This window comes from Felis catus, chromosome B3, assembly GCF_018350175.1.
Source record: "Felis catus isolate Fca126 chromosome B3, F.catus_Fca126_mat1.0, whole genome shotgun sequence".
NCBI classification, from domain to species: Eukaryota; Metazoa; Chordata; class Mammalia; order Carnivora; family Felidae; genus Felis; species Felis catus.
In genome coordinates this window covers 109,998,764-110,014,367 of record NC_058373.1, presented here as the reverse complement: position 1 = coordinate 110,014,367, position 15,604 = coordinate 109,998,764, and the positions used below count along the sequence as shown (strand labels likewise).

The 15,604-nt window shown below is 41.7% G+C and overlaps 1 protein-coding gene across 13 annotated transcripts in view; it reads right to left on the bottom strand.

Annotated features, from left to right (window-relative positions):
* Positions 1-15,604, bottom strand: part of SYNE2 (spectrin repeat containing nuclear envelope protein 2) — a 345,027-nt gene that overhangs the window by 319,628 nt on the left and 9,795 nt on the right. Inside the window, exon 1 of one of the 13 annotated variants that reach the window (XM_045060040.1) lies at positions 10,943-11,056. The exons of the other annotated variants lie outside the window; for them this stretch is intronic. The gene's annotated coding sequence lies outside the window, so the exon portion shown is untranslated. Of the gene's footprint in view, positions 1-10,942; positions 11,057-15,604 lie in introns of those variants that run through there. 13 annotated transcript variants of the gene reach the window in all.

The window sequence follows — 15,604 nt, the reverse complement described above, 5'->3', positions numbered from 1 at the left end:
CTTCCGTCCCGAGGCTTCTGGCGCAGTCTGGGAGCTGTGGAACCCTGGAGAGGCTATCAGCCATCTCTTCCACCTCGGCAGCCAAGCATCACCTTGGCGACACGCTGTTAGCTCCTCAAACACACCTGCTTAAAGATTCATGCCAAAAAAACAGAAAAAACTATTTACTGTAAATGTTAATATTTTGAAAGTTTTGTTTGCTAGTGTTTAAAATGTGAGGTTTCGGGGCACCTGGGTGGCTCAGTCGGCCGAGCGTCCAACTTCGGCTCAGGTCATGATCTCACGGTCTGTGAGTTCGAGCCCCGCGTCGGGCTCTGTGCTAACAGCTCGGAGCTTGGAGCCTGTTCCGGATTCTGTGTCTCCTTCTCTCTCTGACCCTCCCCCGTTCACGCTCTGTCTCTGTCTCAAAAAAGTAAATAAACATTAAAAAAAAATTTTTTTTTAATGTGAGGCTTCCCCCACCCCCTCCCACCATGTTCTGGCTGCAATTGCTGAGTATTTCTTAACTCACTCAATTTTTTTTTTTCTATTCTGTTAGTCTAAATCAATCAAAGTACTTTCACTTCACCAATCCCTTTGTGCAACGTCCCATAAAGGTCTGTGATTCCACAAAAGCGGGCAACAGCTTGAGTGCACTGGTCCAGTAACATCAGTGTACCTCCTCCGTTTCAAGCTCAACTTCCCATTAGAAAAAGGAAGTGATAGGGTTGGAAGACAGCCCTAAAATGCTGTCATTGTTACTGTGCACCTTTAAATAGACCGTTGTATCTGTAAAGGGTTTTGGTTCTGCTCACAAAGATCTTGTAGGAAGGTCTGTGCCATTAGGCCCATCTTTGATTTTTATCTACATCGCACGCGACGTTGTTACTACAAACTGGGACTAATAAAGTGAAAACTAGCCCCCCAAAAGGAAATCATAATTCTTTCAAAATCAAAGCCTTGAAAAGGTTCTTTCTATTCCTGCGTTCATGAAGATAAAAATTAACCCAGATGACACCGTCCGGAGAACTCTGCCTGTCCGCCAGTTTTAACACCACGACCTTTGTACTAACAATGTTTCTTTAAACACTGTTCTCCTTTGACATTTTTTTATCTTCTATTTCATTACATCAATTTTATATGACAAGACCTGCAAGGAAGAGGAAATTTTCAGAACAACTATGGTAATTAAGCAATATTTTGCTTACTTTTGCCCAAGCAAATAGAGAAAGCTGAAACTAGAACACAGCTTGTTTTCAAAATGTTCATATATCGCTAATTCTTTCAGCAAGATTTTTGTTTTCACTTTGGGATTACCCGCTTCAAGTCCATGGTTTTTGTTTCTTAAAAAAGCAGTTAGGGAAAATGGGCTGAAAATATTTTCTGCCTCTAAAAATAGACATCTTTGTTTTGAACAACATTCTGAACTTTAAAGTTCCGGCTATTCCCAAAACAGAAGAGACAGTTAATCAGCAATTTTTAAGAGAAGAGAGCTCAGGCAGGTTACAGAAATTCTTCCAGGAACCCCCTGGCCGCCTGTCCTCTGTCCACAACATCCAGCAAATTACAGTACTTTGTTAGCTCGAAACAACAAAAGAGACGTACAGCAGGGAGGGTGGGAGTGAGGCGGTGCAGAGGTGGAGGGCGGAGCTTATGGGGGATCTGTTCTAATAAGGCGGGGGAGCTACGTGATGCTCCAGGAAAAGGCAACCTCTATTACTAAGTACTTTTACATGTTTATGTCCTTTTGTGCAACAAAAAGTAGGTTAAAAAAAAACTGAAATGGACAAAATGTTAGATGCTCCGAAGGATGGCAGGTGATGTGTAAGTAAAAAGAAATAAGGAAGGGAGGAAACCAAGTAAGCCAGGAAAGCAGAATGAACAGGAAGATTATACTTCCCAAGCCAACGAAAGGTTTAACTGTCCTAATCCAAGTGCTTAAGATCCTTGAAAACAATAACCTTCCAGAGAGCAGATAGAAGTAGTCGACAAAAGAACAGAGGGCCGAGCATGTCAAGTCGGCACCATTCACTGGGGGACAAAAGAGAGAGAGAGAACCAAAATCATGAACAACCCAGATAGTTTAAATAGATAACGTTCTAGAAAGAAATTCCTAAACTATGGCCTCAATCCCCCCAATTCACTTTATAGTTTCCTTTATATTCTGTGGCCCCTCTGTGGTTCACTAAGTGAACTAAGTGGTGCCATCCATTATCCTGCTTTATTTAGTAAAGGAAAAAATAAGAATTTTATCCTTTCTCATGAAGGCTTTCCTCCCACATTTTATTTTTTTTTTAATTTTTTTTTAACTTTTATTTACTTTTGAGACAGAGAGACACAGAGCATGAACAGGGGAGGGGTAGAGAGAGGGAGACACAGAATCGGAAGCAGGCTCCAGGCTCTGAGCCATCAGCCCAGAGCCCGACGCGGGGCTCGAACTCACGGACCGCGAGATCATGACCTGGGCTGAAGTCGGACGCTTAACCCACTGCGCCACCCAGGCGCCCCTCCTCCCACGTTTTAGAGTATAATGAGGTTCACCTGCATGACCATGTAAATGTGGGGAAATAAAATCAATCGTCATAATCAAGAATGTTAAGACTGTGCCAAATCCATTTCACATAAAGGAATATGTTCATTATCTACAAACACAGGCATATTAACACTCAGACAATTCCATGGGTGTACTTGACATCAATCTGATAAGGGGATATTGAAAAACCCTTTTCAAATGTGAATAGCTGTATATAGGTCCAATAATATTGGAAAGGCAAAGCTATGCTAGGTTTTATGTAGCTTAAGGAGAGATGTTAATGTTATTTGTTTATTAAATAATAGTTTCCAGGGGCGCCTGGGTGGCGCAGTCGGTTAAGCGTCGGACTTCAGCCAGGTCACGATCTCGCGGTCCCGGAGTTCAAGCTCCGCGTCGGGCTCTGGGCTGATGGCTCAGAGCCTGGAGCCTGTTTCCGATTCTGTGTCTCCCTCTCTCTCTGCCCCTCCCCCGTTCATGCTCTGTCTCTCTCTGTCCCAAAAAATAAATAAACGTTGAAAAAAAAATTAAATAATAGTTTCCAAAAAATACAAAAATATTATACTCACAAAACAATAAGGAAAAGACAAACAACCTAACAGGAAAATAAGCAAATGATAGGAACGGTAAGTCCTGAAAAAGGATTTTAAAAAACTAAATATCCAAAAATAAGTGAATGGATAAATAAACTGTGACATATTCATGCAACAGAATATTAAACAATGAAAATGAATAAGTCAGAATTACACATATCAATATGGACATAGCCCACAAACGTAAAGTTGAGGGGGAAAAAAACAACTTGTGGGAGAATGCATACAGAATGGTGCCACCTATGTGCGATCTCAAAAAAATATTGCTTAGGAGGGACGCCTGGCTGGTTCCATGGGTAGAGCATGTGACTTTTGATCAGGGTCCTGAGTTCAAGCCCCACATTGGGTGAGCTTCCATTCAAAAAACAAAAATGCTTAGGAGCCCATGATATTTAGCCAGTACACTTTGGCAGGGCTGATCTGTGGTTTACGGCCAGCATCCAACACGAGTGGCAATGTCCACACACTGTCGGTTGTGAAATACTTTGAAAATCACCCTTAACATTCGTAGGCAGCAAAATTGTAACGAAATGAATCCCAAATTCACCTCTGAGGAGGAAGGGGTCACAACCAGGTTAGCAATATTTTGTCTCCTAAGTAAGACGCTAAAGCACGTAAAAACTTAGTAAATACCGTCAGATGATTGATAGCACTTCATAGGTCTTAAATAATATATAACAATGTAAATATACATACGCCTACATAGGACAGCAAGAGGCTGGAGCCAGACATCTGGAGACAGCAGTTTTATTCCTGTTCTATCAATTACCTGTGGGACCGTGCTGTCCCTGAATCTTGGCTCCCCTTCAGTGAAATAAGAGGACTGGGTAGCATTCAGCTCTAAAATACTAAACTGAATTCAACACGATGGCTGTGGATGTCTCTGCACTCTAACAAAACAGCCCACACTACTGCCTCTGTGCAAGTGGTATAAATTATGAGACAAGACTTAACTCCTTATGGATGTTACATACACATTTTAAAGTTACCGCAGGAATGATTTTTTTTTTTAACATTTATTTATTTTTGAAAGACAGAGAGAGGCAGAGCACGAGCAGGGGAGGGGGAGGGGGAGGGGGAGGGGGAGAGACAGACAGAATCCGAAGGAGGTTCCAGGCTCTGAGCTGTTTGTTAGCACAGAGCCTGACGCGGGGCTCGAACTCACGAACTGCAAGACCATGATCTGAGCCGAAGTCAGACACTCAACCAACTGAGCCACCCAGGAGCCCCACTGCAGGAATGATTCTTAATCCCATCACCCTCTGTCCTTTGCTGTCATTCGTGACGATCATAGACCCCTAAGAGCTGGCTGGCTAGGTCTAGGAGGGGAAAGCAAGGATTATCAGTAAAGATCGATCCAGAATAAAACATACTTTGTATCTGGTTGTGCTTATAGGTTATTTTACATAATCGTGATACTCCTAAGGTGGGGAAAACTGAGACCCTTAGTGTTAATGATTTATTCAAGGACATACAACTGTCAGGGATAAACCCAGGATTAGAATTCATAATTGGTATCTTAGAAATGATATTGTTTTCACTCAATTTTTGATCTCTCCTATGACAGACCATTATTTCATATACCACCAAGACTCATCGTAGAGGAAAGGGTTCCCCTCTAGTTCCTACAGTCCAACTATATTTAATAATTTACCAAGACTTGCACAGTAACAAAGCAAATAAATGAGCAAATCCTTAAATCACTTGGTAAAACATTGTAGAGTTTTTTGCATTTTTTTTTAATGTTTATTTATTTTTGAAAGAAAGAGAGACAGAGTGGGAGCAGGGGAGGGGCAGAGAGCAAGAGGGAGACACAGAATCCAAAGCAGGCTCCAGGCTCTGAGCTGTCAGCACAGAGCCTGACACAGGGCTCAAACCCACGAACTGTGAGATCATGACCTGAGCCAAAGTCAGATGCTTAACCGACTGAGCCACTCAGGCGCCCCAAACATTGTAGATTTCAGTAAGTAGATCACAGATTCTAGTATATAAAATTTTAAGAAAGCGCTCTTTTAAAAAATGACATTTCTTCTAACCACTTTAGATTATGATTTTCATACTAGAATTTTGAGGAAACTGTCCTAGGGGAATTTTTAACAAATTCAAACCTCCCCCAAAATAGAGCTCCTTTATCTTCTTTTTGAGTTCGTGTTTCTCCTTAACTCTTCACTTCCAAAGAACCCTTCATTACTGGCAATTGTGCTGATGAACAGGGAGTTCTAACTAAATACTTGACACCCAATGTTACCCAACCAATAAGTCTTAGCATTCTGACTGGCTAGTGGTAAAGTAGCCATGGGAAAAAACAAAAACAAAAAACAACACACACACACACACACACACACACACACACACCACAGCTGAAAATTAACTGCTGTGTGATTTAGAAGTTGTTTTTTCTAGGGTGCCAGCCAGCAATGCAACTCTTTAGCAGGTATTCATTTGTTAAAAAGTTGCTGAAGCAAGCAACTAAGGAAACAGAGGGTGTCTCTGAAAAACAGATTTGGTTTCTGAAATAGCAGAACTTCAAACTGTGAGACCCTTCCCTCCTCCAAGCTTCCCTTGTGACTTGCTAGAGAGCTTGCAAACTAGTTTCCTTTTCATTTCTAAACATTTCAGAAGTTTCTCACCTGAAGAGAAACAACCAGATTTGAGTTTTCCCTAAAGATACATATTTGCCAATTTTGTGGACACAATTTTCCAATCTGATCTGAGGTCACATCATTTCAAGGAAAGAACAGAATGAACTTCTGTGTATACTAAATTATCTTTGTTGTTACTTATAACATGTGCAATGACGCTATTAGAAATTTGTCCAGCTTTAAAAAACAAAGCAAAATGAAACTTGGGGCATCAAGGTGGCTCAGTCGGTTAAGCATTAGACTTGATCTCAGCTCTGGTCTTGATCTCAGAGTCTTGAGTTCAAGCCCTGCTTTGGGCTCCACACTGGCCATGGAGCCTACTTAAACAAACAAACAAACAAACACCCTAATTCTAGTTCTGAGATCACTTTTTCTTTTTCTTTTTTTAAGATTTTATTTATTTTTTATTTTTTTTTTTAACGTTTTATTTATTTTTGAGACAGGGAGAGACAGAGCATGAACAGGGGAGGGTCAGAGAGAGGGAGACACAGAATCTGAAACAGGCTCCAGGCTCTGAGCTGTCAGCACAGAGCCCGACGCGGGGCTCGAACTCACGGACCGCGAGATCATGACCTGAGCCGAAGTCGGCCGCTTAACCAACTGAGCCACCCAGGTGCCCCTAAGATTTTATTTTTAAGTAATCTCTACACCCTATGTGGAGCCTGAATTTACAACCCCAAGATCAAGAGTCACATCTACTCACTGAGCCAGCCAGGTGCCCCTGAGATCACATTTTCTTTAGCATATCTTTTAATTCATTAAAATATTTAGAAATTATGTATTTCTCTGTGAAAATAAATTTGCTAAAACATAAATAATCCTTCTGACCCTTTACCTTCATAACTCGGATTATTAAAATTACAAAATTTTCTTTTCATGGGATTTCAGGTTACATTTTGAGATTTCTAAGAAATATTTTTTTGTTCTCTCCAAGCCTTCTCCATGGAAATATCCCTGACCTGTTCCTCTAAAACACACAGAACATAAAACACCCTCAAAAAGAAACACCATCTAAGTCGTTTCCTCCTCATCGGTGAACAATTAGAACACTCCCCCCAAAATGTTTCTTATCTTTCTAATGATATTTTCTTGGGTGTACCAGAACTGGAAATACCAACAGATCTTGAGAAGACCACTAAGGCAATACAAAGTCTCTGTGTAATCCTTCGGTGGAAGCTTCTCCAATTTACTTAGTTGGGAAGCTGACCACCTAAGAGAGGCACTGAGATTTCTACCTGTTTGAAAAGATATCTCAATCTCACTATTTGCCCATTTCTGCTGACAATTTTCAGTGCTATAAAAGTGAAATAGCAGTGGGGTCCCTGGGTGGCTCAGTCATTTGAGGGTCTGACTCTTGATTTCGTTTCAGGTCACGATCTCACAGTTCATGAGTTCGAGCCCCGTGTCAGGCTCTGGGCTGTTAGCACAGAGATGGAATATTCTCTCTCTCTCTCTCTCTCTCTCTCTCTCCCCCTCCTATTCTGCCTCCCTCTCTCTGACTCTCCCCCCACTGGTGCTCAATGTCTCTCTCAAAATAAATAAATAAACTTAAAAGGAAAAAACAAAAAAACAAAAAAACATGAGCAGAGCCTTCCCCTTTGTTATAGCTTGAAAGTAAGACCAGGTGAATTCTTACACAGGTGGCCAAAATTGTAGATTCTTTTTTTGGTACTAACGGTAAAACAGTAATAATAGTTAATATTTATTTAGTACTTAATTTATGGCAGATACATGTACCATATCTTAAATCCTCACAAGTCCATAAGACAAACACGATCTACCCCACTTAGGAAAACAGAGAAGGAAAGTAACTTGTTCAAGATCATCAGCAAGCCACTGGCCAGGCTTGCTGCGGGATCCAAACTCAGTGTCCTTAAAAGAAACTTCCTAATGGGCAAGATATAGCTAATGTACTGACTTATCCCATGATTCTGTTAGAGAGATTTGCCAGAGCGCATCTATCTGAGAATTCAACAGAGGAAGTAATTAACAGATCAATCCAGTGACTGAACTAAAATGGACCTTTGCTGGTTTCAATTCTCAGCTCTTCCTGCCCTTTCTCCTCTTTAAAATAAATAAATAAATAAATAAGACGAAGCATGTTTTTTTGCCCACTGTTGCAGCTAACTGGCAAACTTGTGTAATAAATTAACTAACAGAACTGGTTTAGCAACAAATGAGATCAAGGTCTCTAAATTCCAATCATAGGTACATCACCGATTTGAAAGAGGATCCACTAGCATTTAACTTAAGTTAAATTTCATGACAAAAGGCTTTCAGAACGCAGTATAAAGAACTCCTATTTATGAAATCTCAGTAATAAACCCTGATACCAAATATTGAAGGGACAAAGGAAAAGCACAAACTCTAGCGACTCTGCTTAATCACTGCCAGGGTTCCAAGTGTTCAGAAAGACTCAAATGGTATAAACATAAGATTGTCCACAGTGGTGATCTCTAGGGACAGGGACGGCAGGAATGGAAAGTGAAAATAGCATGAGGAAGAGCTTTTGCTTTTTAATATGTGTGTTGTTGGATTTTTGTTAAGAACACACACACACACACACACACAAAATATGTAAAGAAACGCACAAAGTCTTACCAGACTTAATGTTCAATCTGCATCCACGAGCCTGACATTGAGAGAACACATTTCATCACCTGACACAGGGGATAACGTTAAGACTATCATTCTCTCTGCTCCTCTCCAATCCAACTAAAACAAGACTCGTTTTATAAAGTGTTCACCCTTTCCTACCCAAATGTTTCCATTTCATCAGAAGCAAGAGGGAAAAAAATCTTGAAGGACTTCAACCTTCAAGCAGCTCTAAAAGGAAAAAAAGTATCAGACCTTGCCAGAGAAGATTGGGAGTGGAACTCCCCCGACATTCTTCAAGTAACAAAGGGAAATCTCCCAGTGAGAGGGTTATTCTCTCCTATTCTCTCCGCAAGGTAGAGACTATGTAATGGGAGGCTGAATGTGGAAATGATGAACAGTCTTCAGTGCTCACACACCTCATCCTTTCCAGCCCTGGTTTGCCTCTTGCCCCAAAAAGCCTGACGAGGAAGATAAAAGTGAGAAGTGCTTTGCAATGCAAGTGAATGTTCAAATAACATCAGACTTCTTCTGAACTATCTCTTCATCAATGAAAATACTATTTGCCTCCCATAATGATTTTTGGAGATGCTTAGCATAAAATCTGAGACATAGTGCACAACGTTAGCTTCTTTCTTGAAGAATTAAATTCCTAACTGCCAGCTAGATGTCCACACTACCCCACCCTACCACCGAGACCAGCCGTTGTCTCCCACCTGCTCCTCCTGTGTTCTCTCTCTCTCAACTAATGGCACCAACATTCTCTGCAGCACCTTGTTTATTTATTTGTTTATTTATTTAAGAAATGAATTGTCTTTATTTTTTTTAATGTGTTTATTTTTGAGAGAGAGACAGAGCGTGAGCGGGGGAGGGGCAGACAGAGAGGGAGACACAGAATCCCAAGCAGGCTCTAGGCTCCCAGCTGTCAGCATGGAGCCTGATGCGGGCCTCGAACTCGTGAACCGTGAGATCATGACGTGAGCTGAAGTCAGATGCCGAACTGACTGAGCCACCCAGGCGCCCCAGGCACCTAATTCAGAACTCTCTCTCTTCCACCTCCTTTCAATACCTTCTGACTCTGTCCTCCGAATTTCTTCATCACTCAACTGGATGTCTCAAAACACCTTGTAATTGGACTCCCTGCCTCTCCAGTACGTCTTTCAGAACATTATCCTGAAACAGAGTTCACACCAAGCTTGGTTCCCTACTGACAAGAATATAGTCTATTTATGTGTTCAAACGTCCCCAAGATCTAATGAGGAAGCATCTATCGAGACCTCTCCCTCCGCATCTTGCTGTGAGCCCTGTGCTTTATTTTATGCTCTTCTTCAGCCTCCAATCTACTCTCCTCCATTCTCCACCCACAAAAGCCCTACTCTACATTCTAGACCTGGCTATCCACCCAAATCTAATGTCAATGTTCTACAAGACTAGTGCTAACTTCCCCCAAAGTAGGCATTGATCACCACTGACTTAATGCACCTACAGCCCTTGGCCTGCCCTTCTTTCATTCTGGATCATACTAGAGTAATTCATTGACAAGGCCATCTCCCCCAGCTCCTAAAGGACAGGGGCCATATCTGCTTGCTTCTGATTGCCCCCTAAACACCTGACACTCAGACCCTGTTCACTGCACCCTTGAACTGAATGTAACTAGCATTTATTACAGTGTGTTCTGTAGTATTCAGCAACAGTGTACTGTCCATTATGTGTATTACCTCAGTAACGTTCACAACACTCCTTTAAGGTAAGGGGTATTTTGGGGCGCCTGGGTGGCTCAGTCGGTTGAGCGTCCGACTTCAGCTCAGGTCACGATCTCGCGGTCCGTGAGTTCGAGCCCCGCGTCAGGCTCTGGGCTGATGGCTCAGAGCTTGGAGCCTGCTTCCGATTCTGTGTCTCCCTCTCTCTCTTCCCCTCCCCCATTCATGCTCTGTCTCTCTCTGTCTCAAAAATAAATAAATGTTAAAAAAAAAAAAAATTTAAGGTAAGGGGTATTTTGGCCTCCATTTTACAGACCAGGAAACTCTACTCAGAGAGGTTATATAATTTGTCCAAAGTGATACGGCTAGTATATGGCAAAGCCAGGATCTGAACCAAAGTCAGTCTGACTTCAGAAGCCACGCTCTTAACCATTACATTATACCACAGCCATTTCCAAAAATCCCTTGTTCTTTTAGTACTTATACATGTGGGACTATTCCCCAAGACCAGGACTCCAGTAAATTATATTTTATCCTATCAGCACATAGAGGCCATTTTGGCTCTGCTCTCGTCCGGGGTCATAAACGAGCATATCGACAGTCTCCCAGATTCACTTTTCTCTTTTCCTACCCCCACCCTCAAACCCCTGAAAAGCAAATCAGAAAAAAATAATAATAATTTGGAAGACAGGGACAGGCAGACCATCAAATCTTCCCTTCTTCACGGAACATACAACATTAAGTCAGTTTATAAGGTTTAACAGGCATGTATAACCTAAAGAATATGTTGGATCATTCCAAAACCTACTTGTCCTGCTCAAACCTGAAATCAGCAGCAGTAACTAAGAAAACACATAGCCAACTGGGAGACAACATGATGACTCATGAAAGGGGCAAGCTTACTTTCCAAGTCTCAGAAAGCATCACCAACAGAGTCTTGTAACCAAATCATCAACCTGTGGTTATAAACATTCTGGAGTTTCTTTTCATCTGACCTAGAAGGAATCATAACCAGTTCTGGACTAAACACTACCTATAAAATTAATGATTACACAACGAAGTTAAAGCTTCCCATAATGAAAGAAAGTACAAAGACTACAAAGGTGACAGACTTTCTTTTAAACAAAAGTCTATTAACAAAGGAAAAATTCTTACTCAGTGTCATGAGATGATTAGAAAGGATATTCAAGAGAACACTTGTGACCCATTTTTCCTGTCAACATACAAGTGTAAATAATAAAACACACCTTTAACAGTTTTAAAACCAGAATTTACAGTAGGCATTCCTTTATTTTTTTTTTTCTTTCTGAATCACTAGTTCAAAATTTTGAACTAAAAGCTGTAGCATGCATTATTCTAGCAAATGATCTCATCAATCACTTCTCGGCCTTTTGGCTAAGATCAAGTATAGCAAATGATCCCATCATATGTTGGCTGTAACCTATCATAGTACTAACAGCTTCCATGCATTTAAGTTGTAGGGGGATTTTTCCTTTGTTATTTATCTTGGGGGCATGGGAAGCAGTCTATTTATTTTGTTTCTTTTGCTTCAATTTATACTTAAGATAAAAATTACTTCTGAGTAATTAAATCTTTTTTATTTTTTTAATTTCCTTTTATTTTGATTTATCTTGAGAAAGAGAGAGACAGTGAGCAGGGGAGGGGGCAGAAAGAGAGGGGGGGGGAGAGTGATTCTCAAGCAGGTTCTGCGCTGTGAGCACAGAGCCCGATGAAAGGGCTGCAACTCACAAACCCTGAGATCATGACCTGAGCCAAAGTTGGACGCTTAACTGACCGAGCCGCCCAGACGCCCCTAACGAAATTGTTTTTTAAACAAAACTTAGCCACTTTCTACGTATGACCCATTAATTGCTGTATCACACAGAAGTAGCCAAAACTGAAGATCTCAGCTGTAATACAATCATCTTTTCCTCAAGGTACCCCAACTTGTACCGCAAAGCCAGAGCAGGAGGAAACAGGTGGTCTGTCTGCATGGATTAACTCTGCACACACACCTCCCCCGACCCCAAACATGAAGTGTCCTGCAGCCTGAGCTCTAACGAAATTGAGCTCTAGTGCCAATGAAAAGACTGTGCGTAGCACATGGACTAAGGTGAGTGGATTTTTGTTAAGATGTATTGTTCATCTGTAAATGTTAAATAGTTTTTCCTTTCTTTTCTTTTTTAAGAAATTTTTAATGTTTATTTATTTTTTGAGAGAGAGCGTGAGTAAGCGAGCACGGGGAGGGGGAGGGACAAAGAGAGAAGGGGACAGAGAATCCAAAACGGGCTCCAGGCTCCGAGCTGTCAGCACAGAGCCCTACGAGGGGCTCTAACTGGTGAACCGCGAGATCATGACCCGAGCCGAAGTCAGACCTTAACCAGACTGAGCCACGCAGACGCCCCAATACCTTTTCAAAAAAAGCAACAGAATTGCTAAAATGAATAATGAGAATTTTTAATTTAAATACACTAAAAATCTGCCTAGAGATCTACAAACTTTCTTCTGATACCTCCCTCCCCCAAAACATGCCTTTCAAATTAAAGGTTCCCCTTCAAGCAAAATATTTCAATTTTGGCAATATGTGGGTTTGTATTCTTTCTTACTCTTCTGGAATATTATCTATAAGTATCATGTATATATTGCTATCATGATAATGAAGGTTTATAAAATATTCAGATAGAATGTACTCACTAATGGGGTGCCTGGGTGGCTCAGTCAGTTAAGCGTCGACTCTTGAATTCGGCTCAGTTCATCATCCCAGAGTTGTGAGGTCGAGCCCAGTGTCAGGCTCTGAGCTGAGAGTGGAGCCTGTTTAAGACTCTCTCTCCCTCCCTCTCTCTCTCTCTCTCTCTCTCTCTCTCAAATTAAAAAAAAAGAATGTATTCACTGATATAGCCAGTATATTTATTTTTAGCGAATTTTGATAGGAATCTATGTACACGTCTCCACACGACTGTTCTGTTTTACCTTTTGTGTAAGTGAACTCCAGATAAACTGGATCTATAATTTAATGTGTAACCATGAAATGCCTATTTGTGATTCAGTTTCATATTTATCTCTAGCATCTTAACAGCTCAAATAATTTAAAATCTAATTACTTACGGATGAAATAATATATGTGGAATTTACTTCAAAATAATCCAGCATGGGGGGGGGGGTGGTAAGTGAAGGTACATACAGGTAGGACCACATTGGCAGGATTTAATAATTACTGATATTGAGTACTATTGACACAGGAGTTCATTTCACTATGATCTCTGCTTTTGAATATACGTGAAAATTTTCGTAATAACGTTTTTTTTTAATCCAGTTAACGGGGCACCTGGGTGGTTCAGTCAGTATAGCCCCCGACTCTTGATTTCCACTCAGGTCACAATCTCACAGTTTGTGGGTTCGAGCTCCACGCTGACAGCACAGAGCCTGCTTGGGATTGTCCCTCTGACCCTCCCCCCCCCACGTGCTCTCAGTCTCTCTCTTTCTCAAAATAAATAAATAAACATTTTAAAACTAAATAAATAAAAATAAAATCCAATTTACTACTGCTCCAGTGGTCAGACATAACTTCACAATTTTGAGTTTCTGTTTTACCCACATAGCAATTAATGTTTTACATGACACTTCATCAGTGCCAACACTCCTTTTATTTTTTTTTTTTTCAACGTTTATTTATTTTTGAGAGACATAGCATGACGCGGGGCTCGAACTCACGAACCGTGAGGTCATGACCTGAGCTGAAGTCAGACGCTTAACTGACTGAGCCACCCGGGGGGCCCCTACCCAACGCTGTGCGGCATTGGGGCTCCTGGGTGGCTCAGCTGAGTGTCTGACTCTTGGTTTCTGCTCGGGTCATGATCTTGCAGTTTTGTGGGTTTGAACCCCGCACCGGGCTGCAGAGCCTGCTGGGGACTCTCTCTCCCTCTCGCTCTGCCCCTCCCCGATTCACGTTGTCTCTTCCTCTCTCAAATAAACTCTTATGAAAGAAAGAAACAAACACACAAACGGTGGGGCAATAAATGCCTTGGACATCCCTGGCTACAAAACCCTCAGATGTGGCTTAGCCTTGGAAACCGTCAACTCACATTGGCGAACATGACACTACATAGGAAAGCAATGGTGCCCACTGGGAAATACGTGGAGACACATACAACCCCGTATACCCAAAGCACTTCACAATGGCTCCTAATCTAAATGATATGGGAGAAAACCCTTAATTAGCAGTGAGCTAACTTTAGTAAGGAAGGACTTGGTATTTTATGGACTGATACTCTGCGGCACAAGTGCTGTTCTTTGTAGGCTGGCTGTCATCTGTAAGGAGGCAAAGACGTGAGGAAACATAATGAGGAATCATTGACACCAATACCGTACTTCATAATGAATAATGGATACAAGAGGGGAAACCGAGTAATAAAAACACACATTGGAACTAAGGTGATGCACTTCATAAATTGTTAGAGCATAAGCGGGGTGGGGAGGACAATGGAGTAAATATCACATTTCTAAATCATACTCCTACAATTTTGGAGCTGTGAAAAAAATCTCAGAGATCATCTAATCCTCTATGCCAGTGGTTCACAAACTTGAGAGCGTACATCAGAATCACTTGGATGGCTTGTTAAACAAAGACTGCCGCCGCCCCCCCCCCATCCCCGCCCCCTCAAGGTTTCCGATTCGGTAGAATCGATGCTGCTGGTCCCCAGAACACAATCAGGCAAGCACTGTGTTAAGCTCACTCCCGTTGCCCTGTTCGTGTCTCCTTTGCAGGGATCACCAGTTACCACGCTGGATTCCATGCTCCTCTGCGTGTGGGCCTTGCCCCTATTGGACAATTGCCTTTCTAAGAGCAAGGGACAAAAATTTTCAGAAATGTTCCAGAGCCCAGATTCAATAAATATTTCCAAGATAAATTAACTTGTTGAGTGAATGGAGTCTTCCCACTCATTTAAAGTGTTTGCCAGTGTGTTAATATTCAGAATAGGGACACATTTGCATACCCGGATAGACAGAAGCTACTCACTGACGACAAACAGCAAACACTGGCGATACTCAAAGCAAGACCAAAAGTCAGCTGGAACCAGAGCAACAAGTAGATGGCAAATTCTTGAGAGATCCAAGAGCTGCATCTCGGACTAGAGTTTTCTTTTTTTTTTTTTAGTTTATTTATTTACTTTGAGAGGAGGGGCGGGGGAGCAGAGAGAGGAAGAAAGAGAGAACCCTAAGCAGGCTCCATGCTGCCAGCACAGGGCTCAATCTCAGGAACTGAGAGGTCATGACCTAAGCCAAAATCAAGAGTCAGACACTTAACTGACTGAGCCACCCAGGCGTCCCTCAGACTGGAGTTTTCAATCCAATATGGACTCTGACAAGCAGAAACTTGAGGTTCACTTTTGTCAAATGTGTTACTTTGACCTGAGGAGCTATAACCGAGTACGTTTCATCTCACACGCCATCCAAAGAAAGGAATGCTTCCAAACTCATGTTTTGAAGTTTCTCAGAGCCTGGAAAATATCAGCACAGGTGGACTGATTCCTTTTCCCCATCCACCTTCTTCCTCCTAATGTTGCC